We start from the raw sequence: 19648 nt of genomic DNA on the forward strand, positions 1-19648 counted from the left end.
ATGTTTCTGGAAATGAATGCAGATTGCGGAATATTTGTACTTTTTCTTGCAGCTTTGGTCATATGATGAACATGCATTCCTTTATTTGCTTTATAATGTGGATGAAAGCCAAGCTAACTAAAACTATAGTTCACGTTGATCTGTAAAAACCATACCTTGCATGAACAAATTGATTATAGTAGTTTGCTCCTAAGAAGAATATTAGTGTATGTGCATGGGATCACCAGCAGATCCCTCCAGCTGGGGCAAGGGATTAATCTCTCCCACTGCCTACATTTTAAGGATACCCATGACATGATGGCGTGAAGCTGGCTTTTCCCAATGCTTTCTTAAAGCATTCTAATATCCCTTCTTCAGTATTGAGAGTGGAAACGGGTAAGAATTGGGGCATTGCAGTGGGTGAGCGCTCCCTTTCTTTCTGGCCCTAGCTGTCAGTTTCGAACAAGGCAAATGCTACTCCACAGGGACTGCTGTTCTCCAGAAAGCAAGCAGTAAGCAATTTCTCTTAAAATCAATGCAAAAAAACCCACTAGACTGCAAATATTAAACAAGTTTTTCAGGGCAAGTGTTTTGGAGAACTGTAATTTTTGAATCTGAGTTTATTTAATACTGTCAGGAAACTTCAAATGCAGATATATTTCTGATGTGTTGCCTCTCTTGCAGAGCCTTCTTTTTCCATTATGCTCAACACCCCCTTGGGGTTTAGTTTGCAGTCTAGCTTGCACCAGCAGGCATTGACTTTTAGAAGCAGGTATGTACATTTGATGCTGACTTTAAAACTTCCTCAAAAAATGTAAAATACTTCCTCAGTATTTAAACTTGATGGTTTCTTGCTGTGGCTTCTGGTTATTATTACCTATTAGCAAGATAGCAGTAGCATCATATATAAGGTAGGCATGGAGTCAGCTACAGAAATTGAAAGTCTGAGCTGCTGCGTATTTTAATTACACCGATGTGTATGGGGGACCAACAACAGGCGTGCTCTCTGGCTCTCAGTTTTTGGCCAGAGGCTCTGATATGAGACCAGCTCCAGATGCACCACACACCAGAGCAAAGCCTTCTCTCCTGTATTGCACAGCCCAAAGGCTTTCCTGCTACGTCCCGCTGCTCTCGGATGGGACGTGAAGAGCTCCAGGCTTCAGCACTTCAGCTGTGGGCTCTGACTGGTGTGACGCTTCTGGAGGGGTCTGCTTTGATTTAGCTGGAGCAATGGTTGGTGACCTGTTTCAGAGTCAGTAGCAGATGAACACGCTGCCTAGTAGGTTTTGTCAAAGCTACTATGCTAGTGCATGTAAAAGGACTAGACTCAAAGCTGATGTCTCAAAGAAATGACAGCCTTAGAAGAATGTAGGCTATTAATGGGTACAAGTAGAATACAAGGAAATGAGGCTCTTCTGTTTCAGCAGGGTAAGACAGTGACAGAGTTGGTTTGTTTGTTTTTATGACTGACAGATGGGACAATAACATTTCCCCTTCAATATCCACATCAGCACTTCATTGCCTTCCTTATCTGGTGCAGGTAAATTTTTAACTCTCAGTTAACCATGCCAGCTAAAAGTTTGTAAATAGGCTTCACCTGGTGTGGTGGGTCAGCCCTGGCTGGAGGCCAGGTGCCCACCAAAGCTGCTCTATCACTCCCCTCCTCAGCTGAACAGGGGAGAGAAAATATAACAAAGGGCTCGTGGGTCGAGATAAGGACAGGAGAGATCACTCACCAATTACTGTCATGGGCAAAACAGACTCAGCTTGGGGAAATTAGTTTAATTTATTACCAGTCAAATCAGAGTAGGATAATAAGAAATAAAACCAAATCTTAAAACACCTTCCTCCACCCCTCCCTTATTCCTGGGCTTAACTCCACTCCTGTTTTTCTCCACCTCCTCCCCCCAGCAGTGCAGGGGAATGGGGGTTTGGGGTCAGTTCCTCACCCCTTGTCTCTGCCGCACCTTCCTCCTCAGGGGGAGGAGGACTCCTCACTCTTCCCTTGCTCCAGTGTGGGGTCCCTCCCACAGGAGACAGCCCTCCACGAACTTCTCCAATGTAAGTTCTTCCCACGGGCTGCAGTCCTTCAGGCACAGACTGCTCCAGCGTGGGTCCCCCGTGGACTCACAAGTCCTGCCAGAAAACCTGCTCCAGCGTGGGCTCCTCTCTCCATGGGGCCACAGATCCTGCCAGGATCCTCCTCCAGCGTGGGCTTCCCATGGGGTCACAGCCTCCTTCGGGCATCCCCCTGCTCCGGCGTGGGGTCCTCCCCGGGCTGCAGGTGGAGATCTGCTCCCCCGTGGACCTCCCTGGGCTGCAGGGGGACAGCCTGCCTCACCAGGGTCTTCACCACGGGCTGCAGGGGAATCTCTGCTCCGGCACCTGGAGCATCTCCTCCCCTCCTTCTGCACTGACCTGGGGGTCTCTCACATATTCTCACTCCTCTCTCAGCTGCAGTTGTGCAGCTTTTTTTCCTTTCTTAAATCTGTTCCCCAGAGGCGCTACCACTGTCGCTGCTGGGTTCGGCCTTGGCCAGCCGTGGGTCCATCTTGGAGCCGGCTGGCATCGGCTCTGTCGGACATAGGGGAAGCTTCCAGCAGCTTCTCACAGAAGCCCCCCCTGTAGCACCCTCACTACCAAAACCGTGCCATGCGGACCTGATACACCTGGCCTGGTTCCAAGAATCTTTCTGGGACTATCCGTTAGTGTTAAGAGCTGTTACTATGGCAGCAGAATCAGTGGTAGTACACTAGCATTGAGTTTCCAGGCACAGCGTCGAGTTTCCAGGACTGGAGTTCTGTTGTGGTAGATACGAAGTGCATCTTCCCATCCTTAGGTATGCTGCTCGCTCATAACCTAATGAAAAGTTTCCACCTTTAGTGATAGGCTTAACTTTTACTTAACAGATCTCACAGAACTGATTGCTTTTTTTAAAAATGACGCTTTAGACCAGTAGCTTTTTATTTCAGTGTCAAGCTAATTGTCAAGTCTGAATTTCCTGGCCACAGAGCATCCTGTGTTTTGACTGCTGTTTTAGAAGGTAATTTACTTGTTAGAACAAGTTCTACTTCCCTGTTAGAGAGTAGTGCCTTAATTGTGTAGAGGAGTCAAATTTTGATTTTGACACACATTTCTTTGTACTAGCCCTCAGCTTATATTTCAAATACATACAGGTTTGCTATTTCATGAAAAGCTTATCAGATAAGTGTATCAAAAAGGAAGTGAAAGTCAGTGGACTCTTGAATTAAGTCTCCTACTGCCTGTCCATAGTGGACTGCAGGTTGCTTGGGTTCTAAATTAGTACCATACCTTTTAAAGAAAAATATTTCCTTTTACTTCTCCAAAGTGGTGTATATATAGATATGTCCTGGCAATACTGCATTGATAAAAATTAAGAGCAATGAGGTATTTTAAGGTATTCTGAACTAGCTCCTAACAATATTGTCCAAATCAAGAAAGAATTGTTAAAACGAACTTGGATAGCCAGAGCAGAGATCTCCAGGTTGCCTTTGTAAGCCTCGACAGTCAAACAAAGAGAGTCCTGAAATATTCCATGTGCTTGGCAGACCTAAATCACTGGGTGCAGAGGGTGATGGGGCTTGCTTTTCATGATTAACAGGAAACAACTAGGATACATTGTGTTCTACTGTAAACAAGTGATGCCTTCCAAAGCGTCCTGGTTTTAAAACAAAGAAAGAAACAAACAAAAAAATTACTATTATGGATCCAAGTCATGATGTGCAGATGAGCTCTCTCTGTGTGGTCAATAATCTCCTGTGCATGTGGAAAATATAATTCAGCATTTTGTGAAAGTGGGCAGACAAGACAAGACTTAGGGATGTGTCAGGAGGTTGTGATGGTTTTCTTTTCAAGTGGTCATTACAGGGTGGAAACCTCAGAATGAGAAACTGATGTAGCTTTTCTGTGTTAGTCTCAAGCACAGCAGCAGGGGGACATTTGGAAGGGATGAAATGTCTCTCAAATTTCTTTGATGTCAGAGTGAAACGTCATATTTTTGTGAAAATGTAGTATTAGAATAACTATTTCTTCACCTTTCATTTTTAAAAGGGAAGCGTTATGAAAGAGTAAGTTCTAGGAATAAAGCATTGCAGTTTTGAGAAGACTATAAGAAGCTGTCTAAAATAGCTTGTATGTTGAACAACTGTGCTCAAAAAGGGAGTTTTGTGTAGTTCTGGAGTAGTGTAATATTCTTAGAAGGATTGAAACCTCTGTTGTCTTAAACAGTCATCTCTAAGGTGTGTTAGTTTAATGTGCTAAATGTTACATTTGAATCCTTAAAAGTTAAAAGCTCTGGATTTCTGTAATTTGATTCTGAAATCAATAAGTGTATGGAGACAGTGAGGTCATAGGCAGGTAACCTGTGTGTCAGTATTAGTAAAAGGGTGCTGCTCGTGAACATGGTGTAGAAACTGGATGCTATGATAACACATGGCTATTTTATGTAAGCTTTTTATGGATAGATCTTATGAAGCATTTCAGAGAAAATCAGAAATGCCTCCCCATTTTACAATGCAGGAACTAAGTTAGATTTAAAGCACTTTAGCTCCTTCTAACACACAAATAGTAGATAATTAGAAGGAAGCTGAATTACCCATCTCTGACAGTCTGTTCTCCACCACAATGATCTTTACCAAAATTTATAATAAAAGCATACTTTGTTTCAAAATTTTAAGATTAAATATATTCAGTGTTTTTTAGGAAGCTAATGTAATTGGGAGAAAGGCGTAATAATAACACATCTTTTTTTATGGTGTATTTAGTGGTGTTATTTAAGCCTATTCTGAGAAATATTCCTGTTTGTCGAATGTTGGGTACCTCAAATGAAAGTACGAGATGACAAAATCAGAACAAACCTGTTCTTTACACATTATGTCGTAGAGCTGTAGAGCCCTTTCTACAGGATGTTGTGAATATAAAAAATTTACACAAGTCAGAAAACAGTTGAGTAATTTTGTGAAAGAAAGCTCTACTGGGGATTATTAATCATACAAGCATCACATCTGGCTCGGAGAGTCTCCGACTCTCAAGCTCTGAACACTCCTGTTATTCATAAGAAGTATTTCTGTTTGCTTGTACTGTTCCTAAACTTTTCTTAGGGGTAGGAAGCTGTAGTAAGCCTTTTAGACTCTCATTTAGCAGTCATTTTTTGTGTTGGGAATCTTCTGAGAACTGGAATGGTTGTTGCCTGGCTTGTACTGAGAGAAATCTATTTTTGAGAGAGGAACAACAACCAAAAAAAGGTCCTGAAGGTAGATGCTGGAATTATTTCAGAATGGTGCAAACAGAATTCCTACCTGTCTTAAATAGAATTACATTAGTATTACCCAAATGCTCAGTTAACGGGCTATAAACATGGGGAAAGGTCTGTTAGGACATCAGGAGGTCCCCTCTAGCTGTTCCCTCACCGGCAGGAGGGAGAGCACCCAGGTTCCCCCTCACTGCTTAAGTCAGATGCAGGTATGTCCAGAGCATCGACAGATTGATGGTCCTGTTCCAAGATGCGCTGATAATGTGCCCTCAAACACCTGATTTGTTTCCCCTTGTATTCCCTTCTCCCTTTCCAAGTTCTTTCCATTTACCATCCTTATCACTTCCCAGCTGAACATCTCAGCCCTGTTTCCCTTTCCCCACTGGCCTCAATTCTGTCGACTGGTAAATTCTGTTAAGCTAGCACTCCCCTTCTGTTATCTCTAGTGCCTGCCTGCCCTTTCTCATGTTGCTGTCTTAGTGGTGCCACAGGACAGGGTGAGCCGTCTTCATCTATGCTACTCCTCCTCCGTTATCTGTAGCATCTCACTCTTGGTGTGACCTTGTTAGAGGCTCCACAAGCCCGGACATGCCATTCCCGTGCTACCCCGACGTACAGAAAGTCTTGTAGTCTGTAATTCTTTATGTCTGTGCCCCAGAAAAGATTGCAGAATAATACAGTTTACATACGCTTCTGTGTTTACATAACTATAGATGTAGCTGGGGATTTCCTAAAGTCTTTCTATTGGGATAACCACAGCTGTTTACAGTGGAGGTTAGGGGACTTGGTGGCTGGAAAAGGGTAGATGTGGAAAAGGGATGAAGCCCAGAGCTGGATAGAGAACATTTCTTGTGGGAAAAAAAATTTGTGATTCAGGGAAGAAATGTGAGACAAAAGAACAATTTATTTATTTTCCAAAAAAGTTTCACCCAAAAATAGATTCTTCAGAATTTACAAAATTTGCTCATGGGCAGCCAGTAAACCAGAAATGAAAATTGACAGGACCTGTCAAGCAGGCTGCTGGGGAGGCTCAGTCCCTGCCTGCTCCGCTCCTCACCCATCAGCCTGCCTGGAAGGGACTTGTCAAATTTGGCTTTCTAGCCACAGCAAGTGAAGTTAATGTGGCTTTGGGTTTTTTTGTTTGTTTGTTTGTTTTTGTTGGGGCAAGGTGGCACTGCTTTTTAAACATGGACAGTTGGATTTTCAACAGGGACCTTCTCCACCAGCTCTACTCTATCAGACACTTTGTAGCTCCGTGACTTGACATAGGTATTATTTTTTTTTTTTTAAATTATGACGATTTGGATGTTTTGTTTTCACTTTTGCCACACAATTGGGCTTATCTGTGAAGTATTTCTTAGGAATAGCTGCAGCAAACTCCCTAGATTATTTTGGATAGTTTAGGCTGAACTATCCAAAACAGTTTGAGGGGGAGCAAAGACTTTGTCTCTTCTGTATTGTAGTTTTAAGTGAAGTAAATACTTTGATCTCCTTTTGGGAACTTGAAATTAACTGTGGAATCAACAGAACTGATCTGGGAAACTTGTGTGGTTTTACATACCTGCCTGAAAAAAAGCAAGAGAATTAAGAGAGTACTGTGTGCTGGAAAACAAGTCCCATCCAAGGTCTTTCCTTTCTGCAAGCTTGCAGGTCTGCTAATTCTGTAGTTGGCTTCCCTGTTCCTGCTTAGGAAGGGACAGAAATTTCAGACAGTTGTTTGACTATGTTGTTGAGGAGCAGTGCATCTTCTGTATTTTTTTATGATACCTTATGTATTTGTGTGAGGTACCATACATGCTGAGAAACTGGTGAATTTAGATGGCGGTGCAAAGCTAAAATTTTTGCCCGTTGTGGGAATAAGTCTCTACTGGGTGGGTGGGGTGGAAAGTGTCTCCTCCTAATAACACTACACTGCATGAAAGTCATCACGCCATTAGCTGTGTTACAGATAGCACAAACTGGAATTACGCTCCATTTGTGCTGTGAAAGCTATAAGGCATTTGAAGCACTTTTTGTTAACAGCTTAGGTAGTGCAGTATGAAATTTGGGCCACTATGACCATCTGCTCTCTCAAATCTTTCAGTATCCCGTTAAGTTGTCGCTGTCTGTATCTTCTGGCAATGATTCCTGAGTGTTTGCCTTTTCAGTAACGAAACTTGTGTGTTTCATTTTCTTCTTTCCTCTTTTACAAAGATGTTCAGGAGGAGCCCTTACTTTCTGTATGCCTTTACTTTTGTCTTGTTCTCTTTTTGTCCATTTACAAATAAGTAGAGCTATTTTTTGGCCTTTCTATTGAGGAAAATACCTCTGTGCCTCTTAATTGAATTCTTTCTGTTTCTTCTGTATCCGCTACTGCCAGGACGTGATTGGAACAGACCACTAGTATGCATCTTGGCTACTTTAATTGCATATTAGTTTTATGGTTTTCCATTTATTTCCTTGTACAACTGAGCATCTGATTTCTTCTGCCTGTCATGAAAGCATGAGCAGACATTCTCCATAAGCCTGTGACAGCTCTTCTCAAATACATGTAGAGCTGATGAAATATTACCAGTACTATAATTTGCTCTCTCATTTGTAAAGGCTTCTTGCCGAGGAACATTTGGATATATAAGAAAAATATTGTGTAAAGCATTAGTACGCTATGTATAGCACTGGAAGAGATGCCACCTAAGGGTTAAATTACTTCTAGTATGTAAAAGCAGATTTGCATAGATTTTTAAGGTTGTTTTTAAATTGTATCCTTCCACAAAAGGATTCACTGCATATATATGCTTTCCAGTATAAAGGTGTCATTTCTAAGCTGTCATCCTTAACTCCAGCTTGAATGAAGGAAATTAGAGACACCAGTAGGTACGTTTCATCTGTTGTGCATGAGGACAAGTATCTTACTACTTTTTTTTGCAGATGTGTTTATGTGAACTGGAAAGCTAACTTACAAATCTGGTCACTGTTCTGTAACATGTATATACTGCGGTAGTGGAATTAAGCAGAAGGTGTAAGGCCTGAGTGTCATGTAATTTAGGAACTTCACCAGCACTGGTTGTGTCAGGATCCACAGGCCAGGTAGTGACACGAATGTTTCAAGAGGAAAACAAATGCCGTGCAAAGAATGGTAATATTTAGGTTTATAGTATCAGTTTTGAATGCTATGATAAAACCGCTGAAGAAGAAAACCTGATATGTGTTTTCTGTTGTGGTGGTTCTTTCACTGTTTGTACAGAGAGATGTGATGACTAATTTACAACAACAGATTTTCACCTCAGAAAATTTGCTACAATACAGCCTGTGTTTCCTGGAGATAGTTTGAAGGCTGCAGAAATAAATCTTTCTTAAAATTATTTTCTTCTGAAATCAAATGTGGCCCTGGGTAAACTGTTTGATCAGTCCTGACCAAGATAAGTAGAAGTGAAACGAGCAGAAATGATGAATTTGTACATGACACTGGATCTTTCTTCTTCATGTTTCGCCAGGGTCTGATTATCTTAATTGTTGTTCTTTAATCTTTCTATACTAAGGCAATAAGCAGATAGCTCTTAACTTCCTGTCAGAAATGAGCTGGCAGTGTTTTGCATAGCTGAAGTAGTTTACTCGATATAGAAAATACCTTGAGTGCTGGGAAAAAACCTTTCACAACTTGTAATTCTCATCTGAAATATTTTAAACAGTCGCAATCTTGGGCTGGAATTTGAGTCGCATCCTTGTTGTCGATGGGGAGAAGCAGGTCGGTTTACTTGCTCTGTAAAATTCAGGTAAACACGTGCAATCTGTACTGAATTTAACGGGATGGCAGGATAACTTGGTCTTGGAGGTCCGAGGAGGTCCCTGGTCCAGTGGAAACCCCCCAGACGGTCGGACGGAGCCGGCACAGCCTCCCTGAGCAGCCTGCGCCTCTGCCCCCTCTCCGGCCCCAGGGAAAAGCCTTTTCCTTATCGGAACCTCTTTTGCTTGGTCCAGCCGATGCCCCGCGTCCCTCTGGCTCCCTCTCCTCGACCACCTCCCTTCAGGTACAGGGGGGTTGCTGCCAGCCCCCCCCGGAGCCCTCTCCCCCCCAGGCTGAGCCAGCCCCATCGCTCAGCCTCTCCTCGTGGGGCATCTGCTCCAGAGATGACCCCCTTGGGCCCCCTCGCCCTACCCCAACTGGACTCACACCAGTTTATTGATATCTTTCCTGTACCGGGAAGCTCAGAACTGGACGCAGTATCGGGATGTGGTCTCCTGAGCACTGAGAACAGGGGGATAATCCTGTCCCTGGATGGATGGGCTGTGGTCCTGCTGCCCGGGTGCTGCTGGTGTGTGCACCGGAGTCCTTCCTTGCTGAGCTGCTGCCCAGCCTGCACCATCACCAGGAGTTATGGACTTTGTATTTGTCCCTGCTGAATTCCATGAAGTTCCCATTGGCCTCCAGCCTGTCTTGGCCTCTGTGAATGGCAGCCCTGACTCCCAGCTGGGATTTCCCTTCCTCACCCCAACTTGGTGTCACCTGCAAACTTGATAAGGGTTTACACCTGCATCACATCTTCCAGGTCACTGGTAAAGATGTTAAATGGAGAAGGGGGGAAAAAAAGGGGGCATAAATTAGTATCATCTGCTTTTGACCTCTGTGTAACTGTTTTTCAGCTGTTGGGAAACAGTCCAATCCTTTTGCTCTAATTTCAGGTTATTAGGCTGAAGATACTTCTCTGAGAGTAGTGGTAATGATGCAGACTGAGCCGTTGATCCATGCAGCAACTGTGTTATCAGATTAATCTATGTAAATACTTTTCGGGGAACAGGCTCTCTGACTTCTGAAAGTGCAGTTTCACCATGGCCACAATAATGAGCTTTAGCAGTGGAGTACTTCAGCTGCTTTAACTGGAGAGAGGGGAGGGGAGTGGAAGGGAAGAACTCGTTTGGGGCAGGGGAAGAGGAGAAAAATACTTGCAGCTGACAGTTAGTGGCACCTGGATAAGGATTTGATCTGGTCTGATCTGGTCTGGCCTCTTGTCAAAAGCTGAGGGACTGAGGATGGGGAAAGTATTTATTGCCGGTACCCAGTATTTTGGAAAGCTCAAAGTGCTCTCTACTTCCTGAATTCAGTGACAACATCAAGCTTAGTAAGTTTCTCATTAACTGATATCTAATAGTTTTTATAACTGATTTATGTTTTTACTTACTGTTATTAGCTACTTAAGTAGGTTGCTGATAGTCCTAAATCTACTAATAATGCATGGCTCACTGTTTAACTTTTTTTTCCCTTAAGAAAAAAACCTACTGTGAAAAAGACATTTGAAAATACTTGCCTCAGAAGAATGCAATTAAATAAAAGAAAACACAATTGAAGAAAAATTGCACTTAGAAAATACATCTGAAATTTTGCTTTTTAGTGCCAGTCTGGCATTCCTACCACAACTAAAAAACCTCTTACCAGCAAGGATACTCTCTCATCCCTCCCGATTTCTGACATATGCCAGGGGAGGGAAACAGGATTGTGGGATTCTGCAAGGGAGGAGAAACTTCTGGTGGGTTGTTGGTTTTTTGGTGGTTGTTCCTGTTTGGTTTTTGTTTTGAAAGACATCCTGGATAGGCCTGGATATATTGACACTTTCCATATAATGAGATGGATAAAAGTTTTGTTACTTAGTGATTTTTAGCAGCAGAGTAAAACTTACAAGCATGGGAGGGGAGATTGCGAGTTCAAAATGTGGGAAAGAAAAATAAACAGGTTCTTTAGATCCACCTTCCTTTTTGTGGATTTTAATCGTGCTCTGAAACAGCAACTTGAATCACCTTGATGTTAATCACTTCATCTGGATGTGTTGTACTGCATAGCACTGTGCTTATTTTTTTATTTGCATTACCCCTGCTGAGATTGGGAACTTCAGTAGCAGCACGGCTGTGTAGTGCCAGGTACCTAACGAACAAGTAGGAGATACAGTCCGTGCCATGAATAATTTATAATCTAATTAGAAGCAAACCTTATCAAGTAACTGTTTAAAGAACAGTAGGAAAAAATAGAGAACAAAAAAGCATGATTTTATCGTGCGGTTGCGGGAGCCTAGCTGTTCACACCATTCAGCTTGGGAGTTCTTGGAAACTGTAGCAAGTCATAAGTAGAGCAGAAAAAAAAAATGACACTGAGTGGGATGAGTCTATGTATACCACTATTCTTCACAAGAGTAGTATTTCCACAAATTGCTTTCTTTTTTCTTTCCCTTTTATGACATTAGTCAAATTATGCATGAACTTCAGAGGCTGATACTAATTCTGCATAAGATCAAAGAAATACATTAGGTTTTTGTACAACTCTGCAATGCTTTTCTGTTTTAAGTGAAAATACTTCAGCTTTCTTTCTGGTTATTGTCAGTAATGAACAATAACTTGAGTTCTTGCACATTACCTTATGATGTGGTGTTTCTCTTTTAATGGATGTTTGACTAACACAAAACATCTGTGTGATTTGGTTCTTTAAAAATTAGCCATCAGTGACTCTCCTTACAAAAAAAAAACATTGGAGCATCACTGATCTGTCCATCACAGAGATTTTTTTTTTTTTTTTAAATAAATTCCAAACTGCTGAAATAATGATGCAGGAACATGATCTACCTCTTTTGCTAGTACTAAAGAAATAATTTTTCAGTCTATCTGTTAAAGAGTCCATCTGACTTTTTTTGTTAAGTGTTTGAAGAAGACAGCTTTGGAGAAATACAATGGTCTTGAGTGACAAGCTGTAGGCTTCAATTTTTTTCTGAAATGCAGATCTTGGTAACAGTTGCTAAGTTGTAAGATAGGGGCTGCATGGCTTATTCTTTAGACTGCTCTTTTGTTCCTAACTGAATGACTTTGGATGTTTCATTTAAGATTTCCATCTTGTGTATGTATACAGACGTAAATGGCAACTGAAACAAGTTGCAAATAGAGCATCTTCAACATTAATGTCATCTGTGCTCAATTTCATAATGCTGCACTTCAATACTATATTTTCATTTCTTTTTCCACTGGTGTAGTTACTGAGAACGTGTTGTTGGTTCCCCCACTAGTAACTGAGAGTTGGAGGCCAAAGCAGTTCGGCAGCCTCTTATTTGATGCTTTCAAGGCAGATGTTTTCAGGAAAAACTCTTAAAATGCCTACAAAACATACTCAAATCCTAGCTTACCTGGGGGGAGAAACAAACAACTATATCCTCCAAACCCCTCAGTTTTGAAAGGAAATAGTGGTTTCTTGCATATCTGTTTTGCTTTCTATATGTTGGGTGAGTGACAGCTGAAGTTGAGCAAATGAATCTAAAACTGAGCTAAAACTGATCTACTTTGGATGGTTCAGTGTAGGATGAATGCTGTTATATTAGATCTGGGTAACTATATGGGCAAGATTTTTGAACCACATTTTTTTTGTTTGTTTGTTTTGTTTCCCTGCGATGGATAATTTCATTTGGCTGAAATTAGCCAGACCTTTGGCTTCAGGAAGTGCAGGGACAGTGTTCTTTATGGGAAGGGTTGTATGTTGTTCTTGCCTTCCTAGTTTTTGTTTAGTCAAGGAAAGGGTCTCAGCTGGGATGCTTCTGTGCTGCACCAAATAGTTTGGTTTTTTTTATATCTGTGGTGTTGGGATGGCCAGGTAAGAAGCAGGCTGTAGGTATCAGCTTGGACTGAATGATATTAGTATTTGGAGTATGGAGGTGAACTCTGGCCTTCCTTCAAGTTTTTCTACCTTATCACCCTGTGACTTCTACTAAAATGAATCATAGAATGGTTTTGCTTGGAAGGGACCTTAAAGGTCATCCAGTTCCAACCGCCCTGCCGTGGGCAGGGACACCTTCCACTAGACCAGGTTGCTCAAATGAACTGTGCAATAGTTAAAGCACCACGGCCCAGTTCTCACAAGCATTCTGGTATCTCCAGTTTTTCAGTAAATTCATAATTTTAGAAGTATTTTACTGTTCAGCAGAGAGAGGCATGCCTGACAAATGAGTAAAATGTAGCTTGTTATCATTGAGTAGGTTGGTACGTCATACAATCATTTTCAGATGAACTTACATTTTTTTGGTGCAGACATATGAAAGCATCAGGGCTGCTGTTCTTATTAATTATTTCTTACACAAAATAGTCTCATTTTTACTGCGTGCTTGTGCATTAAATAAAATATGCAGTAATAGAATAAGTGTAGAAAATACCTTACCTGCAAATTTCCTGTTCTCTTTAGTTACCTTTTAATTAGAATTCTTGTTGCAGAATTAATAGGATAATTTATTCCTTTTAAAATGCGTAACAGAATGAAGCACTGTGCAACGTCTGTCCCTGGTTAACAAATGATGCCCAGAACAGCATATGATGAATATTAGTTGGATAGTTTAATATACTACTAAAGAGGCTTACAAGCTACTGTGAGGAATAGAAAATATAAGAATAGAAGCTTATCTGTAACTTAACGTAACACATGTGGGAATAATACTTAGCATTTCCGTCAGGCTTTCCGTTTGAGGATTTTGAAGTGCTTTGCAGTACAAATGATGAATTAATCCTCGGAATAGTCCTTAATGTTTTTATTTTCCCTCTTAGTTCCTTTTTTATATGCGGATATTAGATTTTTTTTTTAATTTGGCTTTGCGGGCAAGAAATGAATTATTTGTAAGAACCTGAGAAGCTGAGGAGTAGCAGGAGTTTGCTCACATGTCTTAGTACAGAGCATGAAATACAGAACCATATAAAATATTTCATGATAGAAGGTGCGTGTTTAATTTTAATGGACAATCCTGTAAATCAGTTTGGCTACCTTAGCTCTATTGTCTTTTTGAGAGTTGCAGGTATTTCCCCATCTCGGTGTGTGGCAACGCCCTACGCTGTGGGTAGCAGTCTCGGACAAACTTCTGAGTTGTGAAGAGTTTTCTATTCCTATCACAATGCAAAACGAAGCTGTGAGCTAAATAACAAGCGCCTGAACGTTCCCAAAATCTCTAGCTGCTGCTTAGTGGAAAACAGCAACTGGGAATCCTTGTTGCTGGCCCATTAACTAATACAAAAGTCTCCTTCGGGGGTTTACTTGGCTAAGTGGAAGTCCCGTTGGGAAGCGCTCGCTGGAACTTCTCCAGCCTGTGTGGGCTTCAGAGCATGGTTGTCATCCACCTGCTAAATTAAAAACAGTGACACTTGGGCAGTGACTGTTAAACAACCATTGACAGTGTGTAGCTTGCTTTTAACTCGGGATGATGCCATTAGGAAATGAGGTTATAAGCACCAGAAATCTGTCAAGCTCCTGATTTGCAATAATCTTCCTGCTGACAGATAAGAAGTGGTTATATATGTGAAGGTTCGCAATGATAGGATTTATTTTACGTGTCTTGAAGGAGAAAAACAAATTTCTGTTGCCAGTAGAGAAAGGGAGTATGTTGTCATTTGTATCTCCTTCTGTCAGATTCAAGGCAAAAAAGTAAACTATCCAATGGGATGAACCTTCTTCGGATATTTGATATTTTTTTTTTCCAGCTTTGTTTCTGCAGTAAGAAATAGTAACTAAAGATGAAGAGCTTAGAATAAAGTTCTGTTCACTATAGTTGCTAATTGTTAATTTGAAATCAAACTCCAGACACAATTCTACCTACAGAAGACCTGATCTGAATATAAACCAGTTTTATCTCATTTTCTAGTGAATCTTGGTCTTCAGTCAAGAAGTTAACTTTGAGTTTTTGTTTTATGAAAAGTTGCTTAAAACTAATGTTGTCAGCAGTCTAGCATAACAGTAGACAGTGTGACTGAAAAAAAACCAAAAGCAGACAGGCATCACTCTTAGTCCTATCTGCGTGTCTGCTTAGATAAGGTTATGAACTGATTAGCAAAGTAACTGCAGTAGAACATCCTACATCTTCACCAAGAATTTCCGCTATAGAGCAACTCTGAACAGGGTTAAAAGCTGCAAATACAATAAAAAATACTTTAAAAATCCAATTTAATTTTTAAAGGCAATTCAAGGCAGTTATTAGTGATCGAAACACTTCCAGATGAAAAAGACATCGGAGTATGTTACGATTGTGTACAGAACTGCAAGAAAAGATTGAAATAAAGGGTTTGAAGTACTACCAAAGCAATAATAGTGAATAATGACAAAAGTAACAAAGATCATGCTCTGAAACAAGGGAAGTTGTCAAATGACTTTGCAATGTAGCTGTGCTTCCTAATGCTAGAAAAAGAAGTGTTATGTATTGAGATCTAGAGAAAAATTGACCTATCGCTTCATGTTTCCAAGATGCAAATTATTCAAGACAAGATCAATAAACTTGGTTAACAACTTTATATTTCTTTAGAAGTGCAATATGACACTAAATACTGTTATGAAGGTGATGAAACACAAATGTAATCCTTTTGATAACTAAAATAAAAAAGACAGGCTGTGTGTTGCCAAAAACGCTTCACTGTGATAATCAGTAGATTCTGTGAGAGCATATTAAACAGAGCTCTTATATATGCAGCATGATTTTATGAAAACTGATAGTGAATCAACTGAAGGAGATCATACAGTTTTTCACAGAGAAATCCTGATTGGTGACAGTACCTTCAGAGTTGCCGTTTCATTTACTAATAACAGATTTCTGGAATGATTGGGAAGTTTTTTCAGCTGTGCTGCAATTTAGCTGGTACTTGGGGACTGTGAAAACAGGTGAGACTAGGTCTTTCAGTGGCGGTTGGGCAAGATGACCTCCAGAGTCCCTTCCAACCTCAACCCTTCTGTGATTCTGATTCACCCAGTCTCATTGAGGTTCAGTCGGTTAACAGTAATGGGAATGGAAAGGAAGAAAGTGAGGCTTTCTAAAGCTTGAGTTTTTGCTAATGGTTAATGTAATATCGTCATCGGGTCCAAGAAACCAGCTGGGGGTTGTTGTGGTCACAAACTTCCCGCGCTGGAGGTGCTCTGAGATGTCGTGGTGGCTTCCCCTGGGCCAGCAGCCAAGAGCCCACACAACTGTTGACCCACCAGGTGGGCTGCGGGAGAGAACTGGAAGAACAAAAGTGAGAAAACTGGTGACTCAAGATAAAAACCGTTCATTAGGTGAAGGAAGGAGGGGGCAGGGACAAGCGATGCAAAGGCAGCCGCTCACCACCTCCCACGAGCTTGACGGATGCCCAGCCTCCGAGCAACAGCCACCTTGGAAAATCCCCCCTTCTTCTTCTGCCCCCGTTTTTGTTGCTGAACATGATGTTACATGGTAGGAAATATCCCTGTGGTCAGTTGGGGTGAGCTGTCCCAGCTGTGTCCCCTCCCAACCTCTCGGCCGCCCTCCCATCCTACTTGTCGGGGGAGTGAGAAAGGGGCAGGAGTTGGGAAAAGAGAAAGCCTTGGTGTTGTACAAGCTCTGTTCAGCAATAGCCGAAACACTGCTGTGTTAGCGACCTTATTTCAGCCACAAATTCCAAACACCGGACGGGCTGCCGTGAAGGCTGCTAACTCCATCCCAGCCAGACCCAGTACAGTCGTCAATCATGCGAGTTGATTTGTACGGGAGGAAAGTTTAAGTGGAACGTGTATAGAGGTTTCTGACTAATTCTAGGAACTTCCTTCATTTCCTTTGCTGATACTGTGAAAGAGTGAAGTTTTAGTTGCAACAACAGGAAGGAGAGAAGATTCAGAGAGACTAGACTGAGTGAACATGTAGTTCTGGTAAGGACAAGTTTGAAAGGTGAGAATAACTTAAATGTGTAAAAGTTCACTGTAAACTGAGAAAGAGAAGATTATTTAATCTAGCAATGAGAATTTAGCAGAGATTAGACAAGCAAGCTGTTCTTCAGAGTTTTGGGTTTTGTTTTGTTTGGTTGGTTTTTTTTAACTTGTCTCTTTGTTGGGCTTCTAGTACCTTAGTCTTCTGCCTGCCTTCCTTGTCTTGGTATTGTTTAAATGGTTCTGTTGAAGGTCAGGATGTTACTATTTCATGCAATGAAGTATTTTTTCCTTTAATATCCCAGTTTCTGGAAGGTGCTTGAATTCTTTTCCTGACATCTTCTTTGACATCTCCCCTGCTTGTGTGTAACTGCTAAAAATAAACCTTATTAAGTTCTTATTATTTTCACTCCACCTGGTACTGCACTAGTTTGCATCTAAATACTACTATTATTATGCTGATTCAGTATGGCTCTGGTTTTCTGGCAACATTTCATGCCTGAACTCTTGGGTACTCCTGTTTGAATAGAACTCTATTTTGCACATTTCAAGTGGCTTATGTGTCCTCTGTAGACGTTGTGTTAGAGTGCTTTGGAAGGTGGCAGTAACTAAAATACCAACAAATGGGAGTGTATTATCATGATCTTTTGGTTGGCCAGCATTATAGCTGTAGATAAGGTCTTTGTTTCTGCTTCTGGAGAACAATTTTTTTTAAAATTATTTTACTTTATTTTTTTCATTTTCAGTGGTTTGAGAAGGATTTTAAAATTATCTTTCAAAATGCTTCCTTTAAGGAAATGCAGAGATCCTTTTGTGCATAGTTGTCAGACCTTCACCTTTTTCTTCTAAGTGACTTTGATATCAATCACAATAGCACACTTCATTATACTTCAGCAGAGGTGGGGTAGTATTTTGGCATTTTCTGACTTCATAAGTAAAAAATTATTTTTTTCTGAAGATGTAAAAGCAGCTGGCTTACTAGTGAAACAGTGCTAGCTAGTCAAGCCTTTGGCTGCCGCTACTGATTGAGCGACCTGAGGTAGAGCTCCATGGGAAATGGACTTTGCTAATGTAGACACGGGGCTTCTCAGTGAGCTGTCAGGCTCTTCTAGAGTTTGAGGTTCAATGAACATACCTTAGCAAAGCTAGAAGGATGGAGGAATACATCTATGCAGATGTAACTCTGTCTGTTAACATCCTGGAGGACTAATAAGGAATTATTTGAAAGCACTCGGGTAAAATAATTTTATTAGTTACACTATAGAGGAGCTTGAGAGTATCTGGAATCATCTGGTCAAAAGCTGTTAGACTTATCATCATTAGGAATTTCTCTTTTTAACAGGATCCCTAATGTTATGTTGAAATACAGATGTTCTCGGTAACTGTGATCTTTATTTAGACATTTCAAGTGATCAACAGTACTTATGCAAGCGGTCGGAGATGTGATCAAAAGGGCCTTTGTGAATTAAAAAAAAATGGAGATACTGATTTGGGGACGTCTCATGCAAAAAGAAAGGTGAAGACTGCAAAGATAGATGGATTTCTCAAAAAAAACTGTTAAAATTCTTTCCTGAAGTCCCAGTGCTAGGAGTTTTGCCTAAGCAAAGAATAGTTATCAGTGGGCTGGGTCTATTCAAATTGATACTCAGTATTTTAGAACTTTTTCATTCTTACGTAGAACATAAAGCTATTAACAAATAGGAAATTCATTTAGTGGGAAACTTAATAGAACAGGGGAAAAGCGTGTAGAGTATTTCTGATATATTGAATTCTAGAAACTGGGACATCTTGCTTGGTTAGAAGCCCAAACTCACTTGTCCAGCAGGCAGCGTTGAGTAAGGTAGTTACTTTAGGCTACTATATCTATGGGCTATTTGCCCAGTAAGTACAGTAACACTTATGGTAGTAACCTTTTGCTAAATACCCTTTCATGTTTGTGCCTAGTTTGGGTAACTCTTGTCCTTTTGAAACACTAGAGGGCTCACTGACTGCTTTTGGAGTTGCATTTTGCTCTCAATGTTATGTCCATAAACCTCCAAATGTCTAAAGCAAGGATGTTCTAAAGGTGCATTGTCTTAGGAGGAAACTTACTTGCTAAGCTCGCTGGTTTTATCTAAATCTAGACTTTCTGGAAGAGTTCTAAATTAACACTTTGATTAGCCACAAGGGATGAATTGGATCTCTTGCTCAGTCTACTCTGGTGGGGGTTTTTTCCCCATGGAAATATTTCTTAAAAGTTTTGTGGTGGGTTTTTTTTTTTTTTTTAAATTACTGGTTTTGTCTGTCTGGTTGGCTTTTTGGATTCATGGATTATAATTTCCTAAGAAGCAATTAGGCAAACGTACCTGAGTAGTTAGACTCAGCAAAATGGGAGGACGTTTTGGAGGGGCGGGAATGAACATTGACATGAAGTAATAAATATTCTTAGAAGGCAGTGTCTACTGTGTGGGTTAGCTTCCTGTCTTACTATCTGGGGGTTGACTAACCATAGGTAATTGGGGTGGCTTCTGTTAAGAACTCACGCATACATTTACAATGCAATATGATCAAAATGTCAATCAGTTGGAAAAACGAAAGGCAACTGAGCACATGTGGGACATCTTGTAGTGTCACGCACTTTCTGACTGTCATGCACTGAACTGGGTCTGGAGCTGTTCCTGCCTTTTCCACTTGGTAACTCTGATACTCCTGGCAATCTGACCTGGGGAGTGAGACAGGACAAAAATGATCTTCAAACCAAAAATTTCACTTGCAAAAGTTTCTGTTTCCTA

The sequence above is a fragment of the Haliaeetus leucocephalus genome, unplaced genomic scaffold (genome assembly GCF_000737465.1).
Source record: "Haliaeetus leucocephalus isolate CR32 unplaced genomic scaffold, Haliaeetus_leucocephalus-4.0 Scaffold130, whole genome shotgun sequence".
In the NCBI taxonomy this organism is placed as follows: Eukaryota; Metazoa; Chordata; class Aves; order Accipitriformes; family Accipitridae; genus Haliaeetus; species Haliaeetus leucocephalus.